We start from the raw sequence: 26943 nt of genomic DNA on the forward strand, positions 1-26943 counted from the left end.
GCTAGGCAAGGAAGGCAGCCCTGCTTGCATGGTAAGGGGAGGCTTCTGCGAGAAGTTGAGTTTACAGGGGTAAGTGGGAGTCACCAGCAGACAAAATGGAGGAGAGAATAAGGGCTTCTGGTGAAAGGAAGAGCATGTGCTAAGATGTGGAGGAGAGATGAGCATGACCCGAGGAGAAGCCATGAATGTGGATCAGATTGTAACTGGTTAGCTAATAAGGTTGGGGTGGAGGTGGTGCCATTATAAAAGGCCTACTGTGCCATGCAAAAGAATTAAGACTTGTATCCTGCAAGCAATGAGAAAGAGAGATTCTGAAAAATTATAGCAGGGCTGTGACTTGCTCACCTCTTCATTTTAGAGACATATTTCTAGTGAGCATGGCTTAGAAGAGAGACTGGAGGTATGGGGACAAAACAGAAAGCTTTGCAGTCATCTAGGGACAACTAAAGCATTATTGGCCAGGGTAATAGACAGGAGGAGTTTGGCTGAAGAGCTAGTTTCATGGTGGGTATGAAGGATGAGGAGAGGCAATGGCACCACACTCCAGTACTCTTGCCTGGAAAATCCCATGGACAGAGGAGCCTGGTAGGCTACAGTCCATGGGGTCGCAAAGAGTCGGACACGACTGAGTGACTTCACTTTCACTTTTCACTTTCATGTACTGGAGAAGGAAATGGCAACCCACTCCAGTGTTCTTGCCTGGAGAATCCCAGGGACGGGGAAGCCTGGTGGGCTGCCGTCCATTGGGTCGCACAGAGTCGGACACGACTGAAGTGACATAGCAGCATGAAGGATGAGGAACTTTAAACCAGACTTAGGGTCGAAAAGACAGATGGTTCTGGTATTGTTCTTATATTCCTGCTGAGGGCAACTGGTTTGTAGTCCTCACGGCATGAAATAGAGAATATAGAAAGAGGAACAAGCTTTGGATGAGGCAATGTATATAATTTGGGAAATGCTGATATTAAAGAACTCCAAGGAGCATCCAGCTAGAATGCTCGATAACACAGTAGAGATATCAGGCCAAAATCATGGCCCCCTTACCACCTTCTCTGCCAAGTAAATGTAAAAAGTACAAGGTATCCATGCCTACAAACAGAGCCACTGATGACTGTTGAAGCATTTTTAGAGGCTTCTGTCTTATGTATAGACTCATGTTCATTTACTGATGGTGTGAACATGTCATCAGTTCAGCTCAGTTCAGTCGCTCAGTCATGTCCGACTGTTTGCGACCCCATGAATTGCAGCACGCCAGGCCTCCCTGTCCATCACCATCTCCCGGAGCTCACTCAAACTCACATCCATTGAGTCGGTGATGCCATTCAGCCATCTCATCCTCTGTCGTCCCCTCTTCCTCCTGCCCCCAATCCCTCCCAGCATCAGAGTCTTTTCCAATGAGTCAACTCTTCGCATGAGGTGGCCAAAGTACTGGAGTTTCAGCTTTAACATCATTCCTTCCAAAGAACACCCAGGGCTGAACTCCTTTAGAATGGATTGGTTGGATCTCCTTGCAGTCCAAGGGACTCTCAAGAGTCTTCTCCAATACCACAGTTCAAAAGCATCAATTCTTCAGCACTCAGCTTTCTTCACAGTCCAACTCTCACATCCATACACGACCACTGGAAAAACCATAGCCTTGACTAGACGGACCTTTGTTGGTGAGATGTAATTGTATCTCCTAAGAAATGGACACCTTGCAGACTCAGTGTGCATATTTCCCATGATTGTGTTAAGAGCTCTGAACTAGGTTAATCTTCTCTCTTGACCCATCTATACCCCATTTTTCTTTCTCTCCAGAAAAAGAAGCTATTCGAATCAGTTGAAAGCAATGAGATTAATGACAGAAAGAAAAAGATCTTAAAATCTAGTTTTTAGCTTTGAAGAGAGATTGGTTACTACTGTCTAGCAATGGGCAGGTTAACCCACTCTCTTGGGGCCAGAGATGGAAGAACTGATCAGAAGGCAGCAGACCAAATTCCTAGAGGGTTTAGTGTTTGAAAGAGATTTCTCTCTGTAGACATAAAGATGAGGACCAGCCACTCTCATGGTTAAGAGAGAGGAAGTGAGAAGGGTGGCAGAGATGATTTAAACAACACTAAGAAAAAGAGACCTGTTTGAATCCAGAGTTCATGCCAGCATCCGCTGCTAGTTTAAAATTGACCAAAGATTTGTTTCAATAATCTCTCCAACCATTCTTACTTGTGCTTCTCATTCTTCTTAGACTTGATATCATATATATTTAAATTTTCATTTAAAAGCTTCCAGTAACCTTTGGCACCAGGATTCCTGACTTGGAGGTAGCCCATGTCTGATCATTGGGCTATAGGAGGCTGTGGGGATTTAATGCAATCCTCTCCTGCTACAGTTCTGGTTATTGGTGGTTCAAAAGTAGTTCCCCATTTAAAATCTTGAAACAATCCATTCATAATTTTCTGATGTTAATGAGTTGATTTCCGGGCCCTTTTTGAAAAAGGATTTCTAGGTAGAAGAAATAAGCAAACTCTTATTCATGGACTATCAAACCCAAACAAAGGGTATCTCAGGGACTGTCTCGGAACACTTGATAGAAATTGAATTCTGTATCTTCCAGGCTAATGTGCTGTGGTCCTTTAGGTGGGATAGGAAGGCTCACCTGGTGACTTCCCTGATGATAGAGTTATCCTGCATCAGCCCTAGTTTTCCAGTGTTCCTTGTTAGTTTACTTGCTAGAGGGGTGAGGCAAGGCTGGGTTAAAATGTAGAGTTGAGAATTTACTGTTGCCCAGGAAGATTAGCTTTCCAAGCACTGATTCTTGAGAAGAGGTTTCTTAACAATGTTGCCTGGACACTAGAAGGATTCCCCCCACCCCTACCCTCAACATGTATATAATTTGTAGTTTCTCCAAAGCACCTTGTGTTCATAATGAGGAAGAATGACTCACAAGATGAGTAAATTCAGAGCCCCAAGAGCAATGAGGTTTAGTGGTGAATATACTAACCATGGGGAATCAGGAAACCAAGTGGGGTCCTGGTTTGGCTGCTGACTGCTAAAGTTACTCACCATCTCTGAGCTTGTGTCCTCTAAAAAATAAAAAGAGCTCCTATATGTCAAACATATCGTATGTTTTAGGAAAATATTATTATTATATTGTGCATCATTTCATTTAATCCTCAAATTTCTGCTATGGGGTATGACTCTGCGCTCTGTTGTTTCGGTCATGCCCAACTCTTTGTAACCCTATGGACTATAGCCTGATAGGCTCCTCTCTTCATGGGATTCTCCAGGCAAGAACACTGGAGTGGGTTGCCATGCCCTCCTCCAGGGGATCTTCCTGACCCAGGGATTGAACTTGCATCTCTTGAGTCTCCTGCATCTGCAGGTGGATTCTTTACCACTAGTGCCGTGGGGTGTGACTTTAATCACCTCTATTTTTGCAGATGAGGAAATTGAGGCACATAGAGGTTAAATAATTTGCCCAAGTTCATAGCCAGTAATGACAGCTTGGACTCAAATACTGGTGGGCAGACCGCCTGCAGTCTCTCCCATTATTGCTAACACTCCACCACCTCCTAAAGTGAAGGGAAAGGCCGAGAGAATGGTGAGGGTCCTTTTAGTCCTGCTAGTGTAGGGCAGAGGGCTCTGTTTCTGGAGTGAGAAGATCCAGCATTCAGCCCCACCTCGTTCCTTCTGACTACTGGGAATCTTTCGGGGAATACATCTCCACTACCAGATCACAGGTAGCATTTCAGGACTTGGCTTATCTCCTATGCCCCACAAAAATACATATCAGGGCCATTCTTTTCTGAGCACATGGGTTAAGCCAAAGCTCAACGTAGTGGGGCCTTGGAGAAATGAAGCATGGGGAATGTTGGCCACAGAGAGAAGTATTTCAGCAAGAAGCTGCAAGCTCCCAGCTCGCTGGCTTGGTAGGGACCCCAGTAAATCAGGATAAGCCATGGAGGCTGGCACTGGATCTCAGCGGCAGAATGTGGTCAGGGGCTGCGGACCCCTCAAAACAACAGCAGCAGCAGCAGCAACAAACCAAGTTCAAGCTAAGAAAGCAGACTGTGTGTGCAGAAGGGGGCTGAAAGCATGAGGGAATGAGGGGGAGGAAGGAACAGACAGGACCAAAGGGACCTGGAACAAAAGGGGAGAGAGGATTCTAGTCACATCTCCCAGAGACTGGGAAAGGGCTCCAGTGTGCCCTGAAATGGAAGGAGAGGGAAAGAAGTAAGCAGCTCACAGTAAGCTAGAGGAGGAAGTGGGAGATGCGCTGCTTCCTGTAGAAAGACCGATGATTGAAGACAAAGCTGGGTGGGGACTAGTCCCTGGGCTGCAGGCGCTGCTGCTACACATACACACAACGGCTGCCGCTCAGTGGGCAGCTCCTACTACTGCGGGGCTGGGCTGGGCGGGCTGCGCCGGAGCTCGCCTGCACTCAGCGGCGCGGAGGGCGGAGGAAAGCCACTCTCCTCGGACCAGCCTCGGGAGCCAAGGTAAAGGAAACGCTTTTCGTGTTGCTCCTTGTTAAGTGGGAAAAATGACCACCGCCAGCGGTTTTAAGGGCAGATTTCGAAGGGAAGAAAGGCACATTGTTCGGGGATTGGAGGAAATGATCAGGATGGGTTCTGTTAGGAGGACTTTTGAGAAGGACCAAATTTGTGACACCTTGGTTTGAAAAAATAATCCTCATTAGTGCTTAGCTTCCGTGACTCATCAGGAAAACATGCTAAATATTAAGAAGCTGTTTGCAGAGTTCTTTTGTAAGAAAAGCAGAACCCAGGCGAAATCAATGGGGGCTGTGAAGCTGTGGGCTGACCATCTGAGCGTCGCAGTCCTGTTTCAGGGGTGTAAGTGGTATAAAATGTCAATTGCATTATCTTTCTTACACAGACCACTGGAGTGGCCTGTCTTGCAGCATAAGGATTGTGATTTGGCTTTCTGTGTTGTTTGTTTGTTTGGGGAGGGTAAATCCTTTTGTACTCAGAATTTGCCAACAAAGGCTGGAATTGCGTATGTGAGGGGCAGTATTTACCATTTAAAAAACGGTGTCTCTGCAGCTGCTCTCAGGATAACCTTAGAAACAGCTATCAGTTGCCAGTGGGTCTTATCCTAAAGTTGCATCCTTTCTCAAAGGAGTGGGGCGAGTTTAACTTGTCTAGAATCAGATAGGAGTGTATATATGGATTTTATGTTTATATAGATTTTACTCAGCTCTAGGTCAAGGTACATATTAGCCTCAGTGAGGGACAACATGTTAAAGTGTTGCTGGAGTTGTTTCCTTACCTGCATATGCTGTGCATGGACAAAATAGTGAAATCAGAATGTGATTTTTATTCTTTGATATTCTTGAGCAATGGGTCTTCTTACTGAGAGTCTGTGGCCCTGGCTTATTCATATTTGTGAATGATACATACAAGTGCAGTAAATAGGTCTAACGGATTAGAAATGAAATTGTGAGATTCTTTTCACAGAGTATGTAGGAGGAAGAGTTTAATATCCCAACATAGCCTGATTTTTAAAATTAACCTTTGTCTCCAATAAGTAGTACGGTTAAGCAATAAATGATCATTGATAAAAACGTTTTGTCTTGTATTTTTAGAATGAAAGGAGATACATTTTCAAAGGAAAGAAAGAACTGCTTATAGTGGAGTAAAAATAATAAAAAGGTCATATTTAGACACTCATAAATGTTTTAAATGTGGGTTTTAAATACTAAATATGCCATGGAGAGTATATATGTTTCTTTTTTTATCATTATTCTCAATTGTGAAGTTTCTTTTAATGTCATCTTTATGAAATTGATTTGGCTTCTCAAAATATGTGGGGTAACAGCACATTTCAGAAATAAGAATTTTTGGGTCCTTAAGGAATAAAATGTCTAATTTTATGAGCTTATTTATGATGACTAACAGGCAAAGTATTACTGGTGTTGAACCATGGAGCTCCTCTGACAGATCTGTTGAATTTAATCAAACCTGTGGGCAAAACAAGTCATGCCACGTATTCCATGGCTCCAGTTCCTGTATGTCTCCTAGAGTAAAATATGTAAAGATCATCTACCCAAAGAAGAGTCTTGGGTGGATCTTGGATCCAGAATGCCCCTAACTGGAGCTATATGCTCAAGCTGCCTGTCATGAAATGGAAAGTTGGGAGTCTGGGCTATATGAATGAAAATGGGACTCATCCTCTGGTACTTACTCATCTACAGTCTGGATTCACTAGGTAATGCCAACACCCTGCTTTGTGTGGGGATGTGGAGACAATCTGCCTTACTTCTCTCTGTGTTCCATAAAAGAGTGAGAAAATGAAACCTTGGGTCATAGGCACAGGGGAGTCCAGAAACCCCCTGCTCTCTTTTAAAAAGACATTGAACAAGAGATACCTATTTTTGCATAGCCCAAAACATTTCCTTAGTTGTTAAATTCCAGCTTGAAGCACAACATGAATGAGTAACAGCAGATCAGTAACTATGATGGTAGAAGGTTTAGGAAAAAGATGAAGCAACTCCTAGCCTGTAAAATGGGACTATTTCCACTACTTCTGGCCATACAGAATATAAAAAGACATACTGCTTTTGTTCAGAGTGTTTAGAGTCAGCCGACACTGAAATTTTAATTGTGTGTGTGGTTTTTTTCCCCTGCCATATGGCTAATGGCAGAGTGGAAACACGACTCCATTATTTCCTGGCCAGTCCTGGGCCTCGTGGTGGGCTCCTAGTGAATGCATTTGGTTGACTGACTTTTTTAGCGTACTTCAGAAGGCAGGCTCAACTTTTAAGTATAAAAGCTCTATAGTCAAAGCACAAAGCCTTTTCAAAGACAACTGTGGGAGCAGAAAACAGCATGGTGGAGTGAAAAGAACACAGGCTTCGAGAGGCAGGCAAATCTGCCTTTGAATACTACCACTAGTTCTTGCTCCTTGACCTTGTACGTTAATTTATGAACCTTGCTTTCTTCACAGTAAAGAAGGGTTAATAATCAAGGTATTTTTTTCATCGTTGTTTGTCGTGTTATGGTTTTATTTGTTTTTTGCTTTTGTGTATGATTTGAGAGTGCCTGTTAGGTACATAGTAGGTACTCAGGTCCTTTTTTCTCCTGCCTCAGGCAAAGTTAGTCTATTCTTAATCTTTGCCACCATCTCAAAGATTCCAGGAGACATTTTTTTAATTGCAGTTAAATATATATATAGAACATAAAATTTCCCATTTTAACCATTTTTAAGTATGCCATTCTGTGGCATTAAGTATGTTGACATTGTTGTAACCATCACCACCATTCATCTCCAGAGCTTTTTCATCTTCTCAAACTGAAAATCTGTTGCATTAAATAGTAATTTCCCATTCCCTCCTCGCCCTAGCAACCACTATTCTGCCTTCTGTTCATGAATCTGACTACTCTAGGTACCTCATATAAGTGGAACCGTATGGTATTTGTCCTTTTGTGATGGCTTAATTCATTTACCAAAACGTCTTACAGGTTCATCCATGTTGTGACCTATGTTGTAATTTTTTGCCTTGTTTAGGCTGAATAATATTCCATTTTATGTATATATTATATTTTCTAATCCATTAATCTGCTGATGGACATTGTGGTTACTTCCTTGTTTTTGCTTTTGTGACTAATCCTGCTATGATCATGGGTGTACAAACATCTGTGTGAGTCCCTGCTTTCACTTCTTTCTGGGTTAACCCAGAAGGGTTAAATGCTGTATTATATGGTAACTGTGTTTAATTTTTGAAGAATGACTATACTGTTTTCCATAGCAACTATGGTGACACCAGCGGTAAAGAAATCGCCTGCCAATGCAGGAGACACAGAAGAGGAGGGTTCAATTCCTGGGTCAGGAAGATCCCCTGGAGGAGAAAATTGCAACTCACTCCGGTATTCTTGCCTGGAGAATTCCATGGACAGAGGAGCCTGGCATGGCGTCGCAAAGAGACGGACATGACTAAGCAGGCACCACAATATAACAGATACAACATATTTCCATTGCAGTACATCAGGGTCCCAATTTGCATTTCCCTGAGGATTAGTGATGTTGAATGTCTTTTCATGTGTGTATTGGCGATTTGTTGTCTTCTTTAGAGAAATGTCTGTTCAAGTCCTTTACCCATTTTTTTTTTAATTGGGTTGTTTTCAAGTTGTATTTAAATGGTGGCATCTCTTAACATGGTGTGTTAGGAAGATCATGACTTAAATATTTTATGTTTAATCTCTTGCATGCACCAATATTACCCCTGCCCAAGTGAAATACTTCTCTCAAAAGTAACTTTTAAACTGGAAGGGAGAAAGAAGATCTGCATAGATCCTGATAATTGGTAACATCAAGAACCAGATAGTGAAATTCAAACCCTTATTGTAGACCAGTGATCTGCTGGCCAGGCTGCCACAAAAGAGGCAGGAGGGACCTGTCACTTCAGTGTCCTTCTAGTTTCTACACATTAGCTTCAGGAGAAAAAAATGCCCAACAGGTAGCAAGTTCAACTACAGTACTAAATTTTTCTCGAACTTTTTCTAATAGGGTTAATCTTGGAAAGAGGCTATAGTAGTTAAACGACAACAGATTCTGAGAGAAGTTTCTACTAACAAAATGTGATTCTAATCCAAATTTCACATCTTAAAATAAAGAACCCTGTGTTTCATTCTCCACCACAGATTTCACTCTCTATTCCAAAACCAGAGAGGCAGGGTATGGATGGGGCTGAGGACATCTGAGTGGAATGATTAGGGAGGACTCTGGTGAACAGCAATGATACCTGAGATGGTGTGGTTGAAGATGTTGACCTTGAATGGTTTGAAGAGCTCCTGAAAGATTGTATGTTAATGTGTATGTTAATTTTTTGTAATACACTCTGTGGATGTACTAAGAGGTTGGCTAATGGCCCCCAACTTTTTAAAGTTTGCAAATCTGTTGATTCTACAGTTACTGGGAAGACCTATGACTGGCTTTACTAGACCCAGATAGGAGAGAGGAATTACAGCCCTGGGTTAAGTGTTTGTCCTAGTCTAGGCTAGGACATCATGGAATGAATGGTAGAGCTAAAAACTACCTGGGAACAAACCTATCCTGTATCACCCCCTCGATGATGGATTATGAAATAGATCCAGAATTTACCTTTCTGGAACTGCACAGTTGATTAATACCTCATTTCTCAATTCAGTTTCCATTTTACTTTCCTCCATCGTAGAGAAAAGATTTAGAGAAAGTCATTCCACTTTGTCACTTTAAAAATTGTTTGGAAGACCATATTATTTTGTTTAAAAAGAAGAAGGTAATGTTTACATTTTATATGCTATGTTTCTGTGTTCTAATTTGTTCACATGTAAAGATGTCACTGTGGAACTGGGATTCAGATTTTCAAGTAAGAGCATTAGAAATATACGTGGTTCCCTAAAACTCTTATGTTAAAGAAAACGAGTTATGTTTAATGGGAGTCGATGTTCATACAGTGTTCAGAATCTCCAGAGGACTTCATTAAACTTTAAAAAAGAGAGAGCTCAGTTCTCAAACTCTAGTGGCAACATGTTTCTTAGAAGTGAAGATACAAAACAAAATCAGCCCTTTTATCTCTTGGTAAATATGTTTAAACGGTCAGCTCTTAATGTTTGAAAGATTTAGAAACACTGGGTAGTTGACCCTTCCTCCCTGTTTCTTTGGCCTTACATTTGTCCCCTTGTCAGCCTGGTTGTCAGGGTCATACTTTCCCATGATCCTCTGCCCCAGTCACCTAGCAATAGAACTGAAGGAGAGGGTTTGGGAACCGAGGTGATGGCTTCACTTCAGAGTCCTTGCAACCCCAGCAAGGACTTTGCTGTTTTTGGGAAATCCTTTTCTTTTTTATTTCACTTTTTTACTCCACTCTGCATTTTCAATGAAAACAATGAAATCCAACCCCCCATTTCCTTTTTTCATTGCAGGTCACTTTTTGTTTTTCACAGAATGTATGTATTACGGAGAAGGCAATGGCACCCCACTCCAGTACTCTTGCCTGGAAAATCCCATGGACAGAGGAGCCATGGATGGGGTCGCTGAGGGTCGGACACGACTGAGCGACTTTGCTTTCACTTTTCACTTTTGTGCATTGGAGAAGGAAATGGCAACCCACTCCAGTGTTCTTCCTGGAGAATCCCAGGGATGGCGGAGCCTGGTGGGCTGCTGTCTATGGGGTCGCACAGAGTCGGACACAACTGAAGCTACTTTGCAGCAGCAGCAGCATGTATTATGGAATTCTTCAACCTCATTCTTTACCACCTCAAAATGTCTCATGTCTCCCTTCATTTTCTTCTCCTCCCTTCCTAGGTTGTATTAGCACAGCCTTTCTTTCAATCCCAAAGTCAACTCTTGGAACGTGTCAGTTCATTTCTTTTTACTTTCTAGGGGGCTATGTTCTGATGATAATTCTATCTCCTTCCTACATATTTGGTTTCTTCCTTTTATTGACCCTTTCCACAGCCTGCAAACTTGTTTCAGTTCAGTTCAGTCGCTCAGTAATGTCGGACTGTTTGCGACCCTATGGACTCAGCACACCAGGCTTCCCTGTCCATCACTGACTCTCAGAGCTTACCCAAACTCATGTCCATTGAGTCAGTGATGCCATCCAACCATCTCATCCTCTGTCATTCCCTTCTCCTCCTGCCTTCAATCTTTCCCAGCATCAGGGTCTTTTCTAGTGAGTCAGTTCTTCGCTTCAGGTGGCCAAAGTATTGGAGTTTCAGCTTCAATATCAGTCCTTCCAATGTATACTCAGGATTGATCTCCTTTAAGATGGACTGGTTGGGTTTCCTTGCAGTCCAAGGGACTCTTAAGAATCTTCTCCAACACCACAGTTTAAAAGCATCAATTCTTTGGTGCTAAGCTTTCTTTATAGTCCAACTCTCACATCCACACATGACTACTGAAAAAAACATAGCCTTGACTAGATGGACTTTTGTTGGCAAAGTAATGTCTCTGCCTTTTAATACGCTGTCTAGGTTGGTCATAACTTTTCTTCCAAGGAGCAAGCGTCTTTTGATTCAAGGCTGCAGTCACCATCTGCAGTGATTTTGGAGCCCCAAAAAATAAAGTCTGACACTGTTTCCACTGTTTCTCCATCTATTTCCCATGAAGTGATAGGACAGGATGCCATGATCTTAATTTTCTGAATGTTGAGTTTTAAGCCAACTTTTTCACTCTCCTCTTTCACTTTCATCAAGAGGCTCTTTAGTTCTTCTTCACTTTCTGCCATAAGGGTGGTATCATCTGCATATCTGAGGTTATTGATGTTTCTCCCAGCAATCTTGATTCCAGCTTGTGCTTCATCCAGCCCAGCGTTTCTCATGATGTACTCTGCATATAAGTTAAATAAGCAGGGTGACAATATGCAGCCTTGATGTACTCCTTTTCCTATTTGGAACCGGTCTGTTGTTCCATGTCCACTTCTAACTGTTGCTTCCTGACCTGCATACAGGTTTCTCAAGAGGCAGGTCAGGTGGTCTGGTATTCCCATCTCTTTCAGAATTTTCCACAGTTTCTTGTGATCCACACAGTCAAAGGCTTTGGCATAGTCAATAAAGCAGAAGTAGATGTTTTTCTGGAACTCTCTTGCTTTTTTGATGATCCAGCGAATTTTGGCAATTTGATCTCTGGTTCCTCTGCCTTTTGTAAATCCAGCTTGAACATCTGGAAGTTCACGGTTGAAGCCTGGCTTGGAGAATTTTGAGCATTACTTTGCTAGTGTGTGAAGTGAGTGCAATTGTGTGGTGAAAGTGAAAGTGAAGTCACTCAGTCGTGTCCGACTCTTTGCGACCCCATAGACTAGGGGTCTGTGTCAGACTAAGAGTTAAAAGTTGATACGTGTATTTAAGTTGGTGCTGGTCCTTTGAGTAGAGTCTCTATCAAGTTAATTATCTTTCTTTCCTAGAAAGAAATCCTCCGTCCATGGGATTTTCCAGGCAAGAATACTGGAGTGGATTGCTATTTCCGTCTCCCGGAGATCTTCCCCACCCAGGGATCAAACCTGGGTCTCATTGTAGACAGATGCTTTACGGTTTGAGCCAACAGCGTGTGAAGTGAGTGCAATTGTGTGGTAGTTTGAGCATTCTTTGGCATTGCCTTTCTTCGGGATTGGAATGAAAACTGACCTTTTTCAGTCCTGTGGCCACTACTGAATTTTCCAGATTTGCTGGCATATTGAGTGCAGCACTTTCACAGCATCATTTTCAGGATTTGAGATAACTCAACTGGAATTCCATCACGTCCCCTAGCTTTGTTTGTAGTGATGCTTCCTAAGGCCCACTTGACTTCACTTTCCAGGGTGTCTGGCTCTAGGTGAGCGATCACACCATTCTGATTATCTGGGTCGTGAAGATCTTTTTTGTATAGTTCTTCTGTATATTCTTGCCACCTCTTCTTAATATCTTCTGCTTCTGTTATGTCCATACCATTTCTGTCCTTTATTGAACCCATATTTGCAGGAAATGTTCCCTTGGTAATTTTCTTGACGAGATAGTCTTTCTCATTCTATTGTTTTCCTCTATTTCTTTGCATTGATCATTGAAACTTGCTTAGTTTACACTATAAAGTGAGAGTGAAGTCTCTCAGTCGTGTCCGACTCTTCGCAACCCCATGAACTGTCGGGGGGTCCCCAGGGCTCCTCCGTCCATGGGATTTCCCAGGCAAGAATACTGGAGTGGGTTGCTATTTCCTTCTCCAGGAGATCTTCCCCACCCAGGGATCAAACCTGGGTCTCTCTCATTGTAGACAGATGCTTTACGGTTTGAGCCACCAGGGAAGTCAGTTTACACTATAAAATTTAAATAAACCTGTTGCCAACAAAGCTTCCCTTTGACTTTGGTAACCTTTGCTAACTTTGTTTTCTTCCTACCTGTAGGGGAAGAAAGATAGTTTTCCCTTCGCCCTTCTCAGTTCTAGGAAGCCTGTAACCAAAGGTTGATAAGGGAAAAGCAAACAGACATTTATTAACTTGAATACCTCATCTATACATGGGAGGTACCAAGGAAGAATGAGTAGCTGTCAGAAGCAATTTAGAACTCAGGCCTAAATACCACCTTGAGCTAAAGACAAAATTGAGAGGGAGCAGTGGAGGAGGTCAGTTGTGGGGAGGTGGCCAGGAAAACTGAGGTAAATAAGAGTTAAAAGTTGATACGCATATTTAAGTTGGTGCTAGTCCTTTGACTAGAGTCTCTATCAAGTTAATTATCTTTCTTTCCTAGGACCAGAGAGGGAGGCCGTCTTACAAATGAAGATTTCCTTTATAAATGTAAATTTCCCTTACAAAAACGTAACATCTAGTCTGTTTTCATAATTTCTCCTATTTCCCAAAATAATCTGCTCAAAATAATTCTTATGCCAAAGAGACATATTTTGGGGTGGTATATTCTACCACCCTTCATGCCTATCTGAAGGTTCCCAACTTTGCCATTAACTCCAAGTTCTGCACCTCAAATATGAGTGTTCTCAAGATTTGATTCTTCTGCCACTTAATTTCTCCCTCTTCCTTTATCAAATCCTTTTCTAAGATCTCTGTCATTGTCACAGGGGTGGAGAGCACTTCCAAATCTAATTCTGCATCCTGACCTCTAACTTACTGTAAATTTGCACATCAAGCACCTCATGAACTTGCCAGAACACGCAACCCACTGAAACTGAGACCAGAATCAGTGTTTGCCATTGCCTTTCCCCACTCAGAACCAGTTCTTCACCTGATTCCATGATTATTAATGACACCCATTCTCTTAGTCCCTCAATTAGGAAAACTCAATTCCATTATTTTCCTCGCCAATCAAGTTGGAGTCAGTCGCTCAGACCTTTGCATTGTCATTGGAAACATATCTTGATACTATTTGCTCTTTCTCATGTTGACAGTTGGTGTCTTAGTTCTGGTTCTCCTGACCTCCAGATGGGCTGATTGGTTGTTTTCTTGCCTCTCCCTAGAAGAACTTTCCTGCTTCTCCTTCTACACTTCACCTCTATAGTTTTGCTTCTCTGCCTCACCAAATTCCTTTCATCCTGTAAGACTCATTTCAAATGCTACTTCTTCCATGAAGTTTCCTTGGTTTCTTCCTTCCCCGATAAAAAGCAGCCTTTACTTCCCCTGAAGTCTTTTGTTCTTTTCTCTCAGCAGTTAGTGCATTCTAGTGTATATAATGGCAATGGCAGTCTATTTTTCTTTTTTCTTTAGCAAGCTCTTTGAGGATAGCAGCCACACCCAGTTTCATCTTTGTCTTCCTTACAGCACATGAATATAGCTTGGGTTTTTGTTTGGTTTTAATTTCAGTTTTAATGAAGTGTCAAAGAAAATTATAAGATATTTAAAGTGTTCATCATGGTGATTGGATATACATATATACTGTAAGAGTATTCCTCCCAGTTAATTAACACATTCATCAGCTTATATGTATTTGTGGATTTGGTGAGGTTTTTGCCTCTTTTTTTTAGTGAAAGCCTTTGGGTTCACAAATGCAGTTTATCATTTGTTTAATGAACTTTCATGGGTCACTTACTTTTTGATGCAGAGAGGGCTAGATATTCTAGGAGCTCATAAACTACTGGGGAAACAGACAAATACTGATGAAATTACAATATAGTTAGTCAGTCTGTCCACAAGTCTTAACTGAATGTTTGCAGTGTGCCTTGTGTCCTTTGAGGGCCCAGGATACTTGGATGAACAAAACAAGCCAGTTCTTTGTTTTCTTGGAATTTACACTGTAGTGTCAGGAGAAACCCAGGAAACATGTAAATCAGCGATTTTCAGATCTGGCTGCACATTAGAAATCACTGAGAGGTACTTTGAAAAAAAATACCTGTGGCCCAACCTCAACCCAGACTAATTAAATCAGAATCAGCCAGGATTGGACTCCACTGACAAAAACAAATTACAATACAAGAAAATACCAGGCAGTGATAAGTGCTGAGGTGGATTAAAACAGAAGTAGACTAAATGATAGAGATTGTGCGCATGATGGTGTAGTCATGGCGGTTTTACTTTTGTTGGGTAATCCCTGAAGGCCTCTCTGAGATGACATTTGAATGAGACCTGTATTATGGTGAAGAGGAAGCCACGTAAGCAGCTTTGGGGAGAGAGTTCCCAAGCAGGGAGTACAGGTATCTTTCTGAAATAAGGGTGAGGTGGGCTTCCAGCTGAAGTGTGGCCCTTTTCACACACACCTGTGCAAGAATCTATAGAATCTCTTTCCTCTGCCGAAAGCAGCTTTCCAGTTGAACTAGGTGGACTACAAATGCAGAACACTTGGCTTCTCTGTTGAGCATATGTGGGTGAGATTGTATTTAGACCAAAGTGATTTAGTAGTCAGGAAGACTACTACTCATGTCCGGATGAGTGAAGATCAGTGTGTTTCAAGAATCAAGTTGAGAACTAGCATTTGCTGAGCGTTCTGTTTGAGCTTCTGTGTGCTGGAGACTTTATATATGTTACTGTTTTCCATTAGCTTTTTCTTTAAGTTGAAGTATAGTTGATTTACAATCTTGTGTTAGTTTCTGGTGTATAGCAAAGTGGTTAAGATATACATATATATATATATTTCATATTCTTTTTCATTATGGTTTATTATAGTTCCCTGTGCTATACAGTAGGACCTTGTTTATTTTTATACAGTAGCATAGATCTGTTAATCCCAAACTCCTAATTTATCCCTCCCCCGCCTCCTTTCCCCTTTGGTAACCATAAATTTGTTTTCTGTGTCTCCATTAGCTTTTAAAGTAATCCTGTGAGATGAGAACAATATTTTTCAATCAGGATACTTTTGGATGCTGGTGAAAGAATATCCTACCAAAACGGTGTGAACAATAGGACATTTATTGAGGACCTCCTGAAAGGAGGGTGACTCTGGTGTTAATTCTAGCTGGACAGTGTTCCTAGCAACCTTAAATCTTTCTCTCCTCCTATTCTGACATCCTGAGCAGGTTGGTTTGTCTTCTGAGGCCAGCTGTCTTCACTGTGCTGAGATGGCTCTCACTACAATTTCAGAGTTATAGGCTGATTTCAGTTTCACTAGGGGCTCAGTGAAGTGCCCATATACCTCTTCTTAATGTTACAGAAAAGCTGCCCATGGCAGAATTCACCTTCACAATTCACTGTGCCTTCCCTATTAGTAGCAAGGCCAACAGAACTGCTGAAATTGGCTCATTTGTTTTCTTGTGAGGCCATGGCACAGCCCTGCCTTTCTGAAGAGCATGGTCATCAGACCCCAGACAAAAGATCTGACTCAGTTAACAAGGATGAAGGGTGAATGATTATCGAGTGGGCAGTCAACAGAGTCTGCCGCTATATTAATTCCATCCTGTACGTGAAGATATCAAGGCTCAAAAAGGTTAAAATTATCAAGATCACACAACTTTGAGTTGAACCGTGTTTCCATGCATTCTCTTTTCAGAAAAACAAACACATACACACGTATACACAAATGAAAAGCTTGTTTTTGTTGATAGTGATGATCTAGGTAGATTAGAGAAAGAGTCCTGAAAGAAAATACAAAATGGCTGCTGTGAGACTAAGCAAAAAATCACCTTCGAAACAAATGATTCCAGAAGAAATTACAACAGGTCCTGGTAAGCATTAAGAATGGCATTTAGTTTAGACAACCAGTCCTGCATTTCTGCATTGTAATTTTATATATATATATATATAATTAAATTGAGTGCTGCTGACTGGTCATTATAATGAATTTGATCTAAAGAAAATCCACCCTGGACCAAGAAATGACCAAGAGAGGCCAAGGGTTCTGTGTATGTTGTCTTTCAGACTTAAATGAAAACCGTGTTTTCTCTAGAGAGCCATGCATTTTGTTGATGATGGCGTGTGTAAGGGGAGAAAGAATAATCTCTGACATTTCTAATTATGAGTTATTTTGAAAGTGGGTTTTCACTTTCCAACTCCAGAGTCAACATGCAGTTCGATTATTACTGCGTTTTCTTCATGGTTTCTTCACTTCCCACATGAGATTTCATTTCAGAGGCTGGGTTTGTAAGACGACAACAGTGAAAAGAGAAATGGCAGTGGAGCTGCTCTCACAGTGTTTTGACGGCTTGCCTGTAGGTGTTTTTCTGTGCGTTATCATTGTAACAGGTTAGTGTCAGTGGCGGGAATATCTTCTCTGTAATAAATGATTGAGTGCTTCCTGCTCTTCTATTTGCATTTTTAAACAGGAAAGTAAATGTTGATTTCTAGGCTTTGCCAACAGAGCTGTGTTTAAGAAGGGTATTTATCTGATCTGCCCAGAGCCATATGAGAAAAATTGTGAAAAAATTTAAACACGAAAAATAAATTAACTGTCATTTTAGAGTCTTTGATGGAGAATTGAACTGATCTTTTGAGATTTTTTAAACTTCATGAATTGTGGTTGTGTTTAGAGACCATTACTGTATATAAGCATTAATTTCACTAATAGTTTTATTATGATTTTTTCCTTTGGGGGCAGAAACTTGATTATCGAGCAGTCCCAAGATTTTCTTTTAATTAAGCTAACAAAAATTTGAAAAATTGTGTAAAAAATTTGAGTAAAAAATAAAAGTGAAAATTTCTAAGCAAAAAGAAAAAAAGATTTTTTATTATGTTTTAAAATAATCCCAAAATACCATAGTGTAGAAAATAATATTCTAAGGCTTAATTCACAGGAGATCATAATAGTTAAAGAATATTGGTTTGGAATCAGAATATCTTGGACAAGTTCCTTATGCTATTTGTGCCTCTGTTTCCTTATCTATAAACTGGGATAAAATGACAATACCTACTTTACAAAATTGTCAGGAGAAGATTACATAGTGGGTAAAACATTTATTTAACATAGTGCCTGACAAATAGTAATTAACTATTCAGAATTGTAGCTATTATTATTGTTATTTTTATTACTGTTACCACAGTAATAAAACTATTATTTTATTATTATTGTTACCACAAAGATGGAGGCGAGTATCTTTTATTCTAGCTTTGGGGTTCTTGACAGGTTTTAGCAGAAACAATTATGATCCAGTAAGAGCCACAGGTGCTCAGAACTTAGAGTAAAGAATCACCCAAGGAAGCCTTCTTCCCTGGCATAGTCAGATGTTAGTGTTTTGACTTTAAGTGATAGTCTCAAGCTTGCGTTATTTGTTCACCAATGCATGTGCTTACTCATAAATATTTCCAGTTTTCGTTCCCAACTTATGATAGACACACATCTCTGTCTACTTTAGTTCGACGTAGCCATGTGTCTTGCACTGGCCAGTGAAACGTGAGCAGAAGTGATGTTTGTCACCTCCAGGAAAAAGCTTAGAAGAGCCAGGATGTGAGTACATTCCTTGGCAATTGACAGTGGTAGAAGCACAAAAACAGTGGCTGAGCCCTTCAGCCTGGTTCTTAGAATAAAGACAACAGAAATGGTCTCTCCACTGACCTACCATGGACGTGTAGAGAGAGGAGAAATGAGTTTTTCTTTCTTAAAGGATTTGGGGGTTGTTAGTTATGACAGTATAACCTAACCTATCCTAACCAGTACAGTCTGGTTATCCCTTCAAAATCTAGAGAAAAAAATATTATTGGTAACAGTACATAAAATATGTAGCACTTTGGAGAAATTAATTTTTAATAACTATTGTGTGTGTGTGTGTGTGTGGTAAATTATACCATAAGTAAGCCTTAGGATACTTCACATTTTAATTTAAATAGATATATATAAAATTTATTTAAATCTCTCTTAAAATAGGGTTTATTTCCATTTCAAACAGAGGAAAATCAGTATACCAACATCTTGCCAACATCTGTTTTTCTTTGAAGAGAGTCACCTGTGATGCCCAAGTCAGGACTGTGAGTTCTAGACCCAATGTGATCACTGGGTCATGGTTCCTCTGACTTAAAGTTCATCCAGAATGGTGCTTTGTGACACAGAGGATCTTCTGAGAGAAGATAAGGGACTAAACCATGCCTGTGGCCTTTGTCTCCAGTAGGAAAATAGTCTTCCCTAAGCTCTATTGCAATGTTCAGTTATAAACAATGGTGCTGAGTACATAGAGGGTCTTAAATAACATGTATTGATAAATGGAAGTAGTCTACAGTTCTTCCAAATGTTGGACTCTCTCATATTCGCTTTTTAAAAATGAACCTTTATTTTAGACCTTGGTTTAAAAACGTCTCAGTACTAAGACTTACATTTACCCTAGAATCAAGTTACATTGTTATGATTAGACAGTGTTAAGGAAAAGAAAATTCATTATAATAAAAAAAGACATTTATTCTTTTAAAGCATTTTACATGTACACACAGATGTAAGCTATTTTATTTGATATTTTTTACTACTGATTTTTTCATCTGATTATTACATTTGGATCTCTAAAACTGCATTATGAAATACCTTAATTATTTAAATTAGGAACAGATTCATTATCTCCAGTGTACAAACTCAAATTAATTTCATTATTAACCCGAATTTTAAATTGATTAATCTTGGAGTGTTTAAGGAACCAAGAGGGATTTCTTTTCATCCTTAAAGAAAAGGACATATTGATTTGATGACTCTCTCTCTATCACACCAGTTGTGCTACAAAGAGCAAGAAATTTGTAAGAAACTTTGGATAGATTTTATAAACCAGCCAGAAACCTGTTTGTCTGGGGCTTCTAGAGGAACAATCTGTGAGTCATTTTAAAAAACAAACACACTCATAATCACAGCGCATGTTGTTACCATGGTTATCAGGCCTGTGGAGTTGGGTTGCTTATGTTCCTGTAAAGGGAAGAGGGGGAGAGAAACTGAGAATTCAGAGCTTTGATTATTAGCTTCAATTTGACTATTGCAAGAGAGAGTTTAAGGGTTTCTTGAGAACATGCTGGCTCAGTCATCCTGAGAGGGAAGTGAAGAAACTCCGGAATCCTCCCTTTGTTATTGAATATAAGTTAATCATACTAGTGTTAGGTGTTATGATTCACAGGGGAGAAAAGGACCATTTGGCATACTCTTGGGAAGATGGGGGAAATAGGTCCCTTATCTGCTATATAATTACATGTAAGTCTCTAAGGTCTACCAGGGAAGTGTCTGGTGTGCAGATGTACAGGGCTTTAATGAGCCTCTAAAAGGTGCCAAATGCCACTGGCATAATATTATTACAGATTTAAAGGATCCTTAGTGCATTATTCTGATACAGGTAGGGTGACACAAATGCAGGGAGTTTGTATATGATTTTTCCCTGGCATATGGTGTAATAACTATTTCTCAAAACTGTAGATTTCATTTCTCTTTTCATATATAGGAAGAAGGCACGTGTTATCCAAACTTCATTCTAAGCTGTCTTAATTTTTTTTTAAGATTAGTAAACAATGCTTAAACCTTTTTTCGGATGATGAAAGGAATTCACTGAAAATTCCGAAAATACTTAAAGTGTAAAAAATAACCTAAGACTGACCCTTTCCATTAATCAAGTTGTTGGTTGAACTACATGTGACAGAGACCTGATTTCACAGTGACTGACAAAAGTTAGAAGTTATTTGTCTTTCACATAACAGTCCACAAGTGTGTGGTTCAGGGCTGGTAAGGTAACTCTCCTTGACAAGGTCTCCCAGGGACCCAGGCTCCTTCTGTCATACTGTTACATCATTCCTACCATGTTTTCCTTGCTTTGTGGTCCAGCGTGGCTTCTTGCCATAAAAACCTCACTGTAACCAGTAGGAAGGAAGGAAGTTGGAAAGGGGAGGGCAAGACCCAGAAGTTGCATGGATCACTTTTGCAGCCTTCCCCTTGAACTTTGTCACGTGACCACATACCTAGCCACAAGGGAAGGTGGGAAAAGCGCTTACTGTTGTCTTAAATGTGTCTAGCTTAGATTGGAGGAAAGCAGATATTGAATCATATCTAGCAACTTCTAGTATTTACGTTTTCTGGGCATAAAGGAGGACAATACACTGTTAACATTTTGATGTGATCCTTCCAATCTTTTTCTAGAAAAATATGTATCAGAAAGATATTATGTATAATATTTACTAGGAAATATTATATATGTTATACTAGGAGACTATATGAAAAATATTAAAGAAAATATTAGAAAATGTATATATAATATAAATATTAGAAAATTAACTGAGTTCATACTATATATATAATTTTGTATTCTTTTCACATAAGTTTATTTCGTGTGTATTTTCCTCAGCATTTAAATCTTTTGTATTTATCCTTTCCAAGTTCCATTGTGTGTAGTTTTTTTGTTTTACTTAATAGCTTGTATTATTAATATTTAGGCTACTTCTAACACCTTGGTAATAATTGTGTATATTTAGCATTTGGGGGATCACATTAAGGAGTGACCTCACTAAGACAATGGCTGAGAACATATTTGAGATCTTGATATAGTGCCCAACTACTTTCCAGAGAGATTGTGCCAGTTTATGCTCCCCCAGTAGTGTGTAGGTTTCCCTTGTGGCTAGCTGGTAAAGAATCTGGCACAATGGGCCCTTGTGGCTCAACTGGTAAAGAATCTGCCTGCAATGCGGGAAGATCCCCTGGAGGGGGAAAGGCTACCCACGCCAGTATTCTGGCCTAGAGAATTTCATGGACTGTATAGTCCATGGGGTCACAAAGAGTCGGACTCGACTGAGTGACTTTCACTTCACAATAGCTTATGAGAGTGCTACACGAAGAGCTCCCTTCAAGGCTAATTTTGCAAGTCCCACTAATCATTGTTGTCCCTAGGGTTTATTCTCTGGAAATAGGTTGTTTTTTGCCCTTGGCTTGTTTTTGTTTCCTTTGGTGTCATTAATCATGAAATAATAGTTTTCTAATAACATTGGCTCATTTTAAAACATATGGTCCCTTATAGTCATCTGGGAACATGAGCACTTGAGCTGAGATTTTAGCACACATGTCAGTCTCAAACAGTGGGCAATCTGTAGAGACACTGATGTTCATTTGGTCTTAGGACCCAACGTGAAAGTGATTTCCACCCTCAGTCATAATACTCTAAATGCCAAATACCTCTTAATTCTGAGACATAACAAAATAGGAATGATAGAGCATTCCTTAAGGCTTAAGTAGTTCCCTTTGAGCTGACTGCTCGATATCTTTTCAGAAGTAAAGAAGCTTCTCTACATGGGAACTTTCTCTGATATGAACCACACTCGCACTTGGCAAAATTAGGCCAACGCTGCTGAACATCTTCAAAGGTCATTAGTGGCTAGGGGTATAGGTATTTCTACCTCTTTATTTATTATTATTTTGGCTGTGCTGGGTCTTCATTGCTGTGCATGGGCTTTCTCTAGTTGCCCTGAGTGGGCTTCTCACCACGGTGGCTTCTCTTGATGCGGAGCACAGGCTCTAGGCATGCGGGCTCAGTAGTGTGGTTCCGGGTCTCCAGAGCACAGACTCAATAGTTGTGGCTCACAGGCTTAATTGCTATGCAGCATGTGGGATCTTCCTGGACCAGGGATCATACTGGCGTTCCCTGTGTTAGAAGGCAAATTCTTAATCACTGGACCACTAGGGAAGTCCGTGTTTCTACTTCCAGATAGCCTTTTGCTTTGGATGCTAAAGACGTTTTTTAACCATAAACTTATTCAGTCTACCCTCTTAAAGGGCTAGATGCACACAAATGGAGCCCCACCTCTGTCCCTAATACCTGACAAAAGAGCATATCTGCACTTTGGTCCTGCTGGGAGCTAATCCAGTTAGGTCAGGAGCAAAGTTTGTTTCATCTCACCTGTACACAGCCTCTCACCAAGAACTCTGCTTTCCCTAGGTTCTCCAGGCTGACTTTCGTGTTTTCTTGTAGGCTGGGGATGTTCACAAAGAAAGGGACTCATATTTTCACAAATCTGTTTCTTCAAAGAAAAGGAGTTAACAAAATGTTTCTTGGCTCAGAAATGTAAACCTGTGAACCCCCCTGCCCTTCATTACTATTTAGCCATCACCACCAAACCCTATTTACAGAAACATTTATTTGCTTGTTCAGCTTTAATGTATCATGTTGTCTCTCCTGTTTTTAATAAAACACTTTCCTCTATGTTTTCTCAACAGCCAGATCTGCCAGTGAGCCTCAGGCTTTGGGAATTGAAGAGGTAAGAATTCTGAAATATTTTCTTCTAGGATCTTAAATCTAACAAGAACTTTAAAAGGAAAAAAACATCTTAAGTAAGCCTATAGGTGAAAGCATTTAACATGAAATGTTGATCAAGAAGAAACATTTATAGTCTTTAGCAATGTTGATTGTTGAAGGGGATTTAAAAGGGAAAGAAAAGACTCTCCTTAATGGTTATTAAAGATCAGATTTCTCACCAGAACTCCCCCTGCCCTCCTCCCCCCTTTGCCCAAACCTGAATTTGGAGACCCTTTGAGATGACTGCCTTAACAAAATGTATCCCTATGGCACCAACATGATTAACTGGTGTCACCCATTGAGGATAATGAAAGACAGATGTCAGAGTAAATTAGACTGGAGAAGGGTAGGGAAAACCCTGTTCTTAACTGGTTTTGATGTTATAAGGGCTTTTCCAGCAGCAACAACATTAACAATAAAAGGTCTGTTTAATACTGGTGGGGTTTCTTCTTGAAGAAACTGACTTGGCTTTTGAAGCTGACGAAAGTCATGTGAATCTAGCTATAGACTTGAAAAGAGTGAAAGTTACTCGGTTGTGTCCGTCTCTTTGCAACACCATGGATACATCCATGGAATTCTCGAGGCCAGAGTACTGGAGTGGGTAGCCTTTCCTTTCTCCAGGGGATCTTCCCAACCCAGGGATTGAACCCAGGTCTTCCGCTTGGCAGGCAGATTCTTTACCAGCTGAGCCACAAGGGAAGCCCTAAGGTCACCATATTGCTGAGGCAGGTGATAATGTATTCGCCCTCTCCAACCAAGACATAGTTCCACCTTTCGTCCTGATGTGGACTTTCCCCCCTATTTTAAAATTTAACTTCCTTATGATAAATTTCAAGCATATACCCAAATAGAGAGGATAGCATATGAACCTCCATATCCCTGTCACTCAGTTTTCATAGTTATTGACTCATGACCAGTATTGTTTCTTTGTACCCCTACCTACTTCTCTTCTTTCCCCATTGGGTCATATGGCAATGGCTTAAATATGGCTGTTGGATTTTTGATTGTTTATTTACATAACTATTACTGGCTACAGCAAAATGCAAATAAAAAATAAAACCTACTTTTAACCTTAGTTTACTGAAGGTGGCCATTCATCCATTTACTCATTCAGCCAATATTTAGTATTTACTAGTGTCAGAATCTTCTTAGGAGAAGAAGTAGAGAGAAGCCTCATGCAAGGGAGACCAGTATATATCTTGGGTTGGGAATGATGGGCTGGATATGTAAGAATTGCTGAATAGAGATGAAGGAACAGAGGACATCTAGAAAAACTGCCAGGTTTCTCTTTTGGAAGATTCAGTGGTGGTGATAACTGGGCTACAGATACAGGAAGAGAGGAACAGATTCAAATCTGTGGAGTGGCCACATCCAGATGGGTGTGTCCAGTAGACTGCTCGTGGATGGTACAGAACAGTGGTTCTCAGTCCTGGGTGCACATCGGAATCTTCAGGGATGTGTTTGAAAGTACTGACCAGTTGAATCAGAATCCCTCGGGGTAGGGGTCTGAATATCTGCAGTTTTTAAGAGCTCCCGGGTGATTATAATGTATAGTCAGGATTGAGAATTTCTGGTCTAGAGATTATTAGAAGGAAGCTCTACATATGTTTTGTGCTTTTAAGACCATGCATAGCTTTTGCTACCCCATAATGAGATTTTGTTTGAAGTGTTTAATGTCTTTCAGGTGAGGGCTGAGCCATCCCTACTTTCTACCAAATACTGTTAATAATGAAGACTTTTAAAACAAGTACTTCATGTTCTCTTATCTGATTTGCTGTTGATTTCTTTCATACTAATGAATGTACTTTAATGTTTCAAATTAATTCAAGCGTATTTCTCAATGGGAGTTGCTGTGTGTTGAATGGGGCAATTCTTCATTGTATTCCTTGGTATCCTGCCCTTGGCTCACAAAAGGCCAGCGGCACCTTCCAGCAGTCTGGTGTCCAGAGTGCTCTAAGGACACATTGAGGCCTGTTGTGTCTTTACACACCTTTAAAGAAGTTATTTGTCTTTTTCACTCTTCTGTACAAGCACTTTTGCTTCATACATAATTACTGGTTTCAGTTATGCAAAGAAACTCCTTATATAACTGATCTCTGCTAACAAACTAAAGAAAGAAACTAAACAGACATTTAAAAAAAATATTGTTTTGCATTGTTGGAGGGATTTTGAGCATATTTGTTCTAGTACCAAATCTAATTTTTATGTCTGTATAGAGATGCAAATTAAGCAGTAGGTAAGAAATGGTCAAATATTGAGACTTAAAATACTGCTAAAGTGTTATGCAAATTGAACAGCAGTGATGAAGATGTATTCATTTCTTGTTTGCTGCTATAACAAGTTATCACAAACTTTGTGGATTAAAATAGTACAAGTTTATTATTTTACAGTTCTGCAGACTAGGTTCTATAGAGATCTGACTGGTCTAAAGAACTGTGTTCCTTTCTCGCGGAAAGGAGAGAAAGAATCCTGGAGAGAATTCTAGAGTCCCCTTCCTCCATTTTCAAAGCCAACAGCCTTGCATCTCCATGTGTCTTTCACCCAAATTCCTTTTTCTGAACTGAGCCAGGAAGTGTTCTTTGACTTTAAGGACCCATGTAATAAGATTTGGCATATCTAGGTAATTCAAGATACTCTCCCCATCCCATGGTCCTTAATTTAATCGTATCTTCAAAGTCCCTCTGTCCATGTAAGGTTGTATATTCACAGGTTCCAGGAATTAGGGCATGGACCTATTTGAGGGCTATTATTCTGCCTGCACGCATGCTCAGTTGTGTCTGACTCTTTGTTAGCCCATGGACTGTAGCCCACTGGGCTCCTCTGTTCATGGGATTCTCCAGGCAAGAATACTGGAATAGGTTGCCATGGTTTCCTCCAGGGAATCTTCCTGATCCAGGGATCGAACCCGCATCTCCTGTGTCTCCTGCATTGCAGGCAGATTTTTTACTGCTGAGCCACTGGGGGAAGCCCATTATTCTGCCTACTGCAGAGTAAAAAGGATGAACTGTTCAGAAAGGTAGAAATGCTTCAGGTAACAGAGATCGAATTATCTTACATTTCATTGTATAGGGTTGAGAAGGTTTAGGGTTCCCGAGTTGATTAAATGAGTTCTTGTCTTGACTCTGCAAATCCTGCTTTGTGGATACAGGCACTAAAGGCTTTTAGTTTTCTTGGAGTATTTGGCGTTGGATCAAGTGGACAGGTTGAAGTCCAGTGGCTCCTCCCTTGGCCAGACTTTCTGGTGTTGTGGGTGTGGCCTCTGAGGACTGTGCTGCTTTTGGCGTTTCTCCAGCTCTGGAGAGTTTGCCTAAAGTGTGCAAGTTCCAAGGTCTTTGAATAGCACCAAAGAAATGTGAGATTTTTATTTTATGCTGTTATGTCTGCCTGTCACATTATGCTATATTTATTAGGCTCTAATCTGTGGAAATTGGAGGAAAAATAACAATATTCTAGAATTTTCAGTTCAGTTCAGTCACTCAGTGGTGTCCGACTCTTTGCGACCCCATGAATCGCAGCATGCCAGGCTTCCCTGTCCATCACCAACTCCTGGAGTTCACTCAAACTCACGTCCATCGAGTCGGTGATGCCACCCAGCCATCTCATCCTCTGTCGTCCCCTCTTCCTCCTGCCCCCAATCCCTCCCAGCATCAGAGTCTTTTCCAATGAGTCAACTCTTTGCATGAGGTGGCCAAAGTATTGGAGTTTCAGCTTTAGCATCATTCCTTCCAAAGAAATCCCAGGACTGATCTCCTTTAGGATGGACTGGTTGGACCTCCTTGCAGCCCAAGGGGCTCTCAAGAGTCTTCTCCAAAACCACAGTTCAAAAGCATCAATTCTTCAGCACTCAGCTTTCTTCACAGTCCAACTCTCACATCCATACATGACCACTGGAAA

General features: G+C 40.7%; 1 protein-coding gene across 3 annotated transcripts in view; it reads left to right on the top strand.

The window, feature by feature from the left end:
- Window positions 1-4057: 4057 nt before the first annotated feature.
- GNG2 (G protein subunit gamma 2) overlaps window positions 4058-26943 on the top strand; it is a 131750-nt gene continuing 108864 nt past the window's right edge. The window contains exons 1-2 of one of the 3 annotated variants that reach the window (XM_027553749.1): window positions 4058-4475; window positions 22971-23011. The gene's annotated coding sequence lies outside the window, so the exon portion shown is untranslated. Of the gene's footprint in view, window positions 4476-4782; window positions 4830-22970; window positions 23012-26943 lie in introns of those variants that run through there. The other 2 variants (XM_027553750.1, XM_027553751.1) reach the window with 2 other exon arrangements.

This window comes from Bos indicus x Bos taurus, chromosome 10 (genome assembly GCF_003369695.1).
Source record: "Bos indicus x Bos taurus breed Angus x Brahman F1 hybrid chromosome 10, Bos_hybrid_MaternalHap_v2.0, whole genome shotgun sequence".
Classification (NCBI taxonomy): domain Eukaryota; kingdom Metazoa; phylum Chordata; class Mammalia; order Artiodactyla; family Bovidae; genus Bos; species Bos indicus x Bos taurus.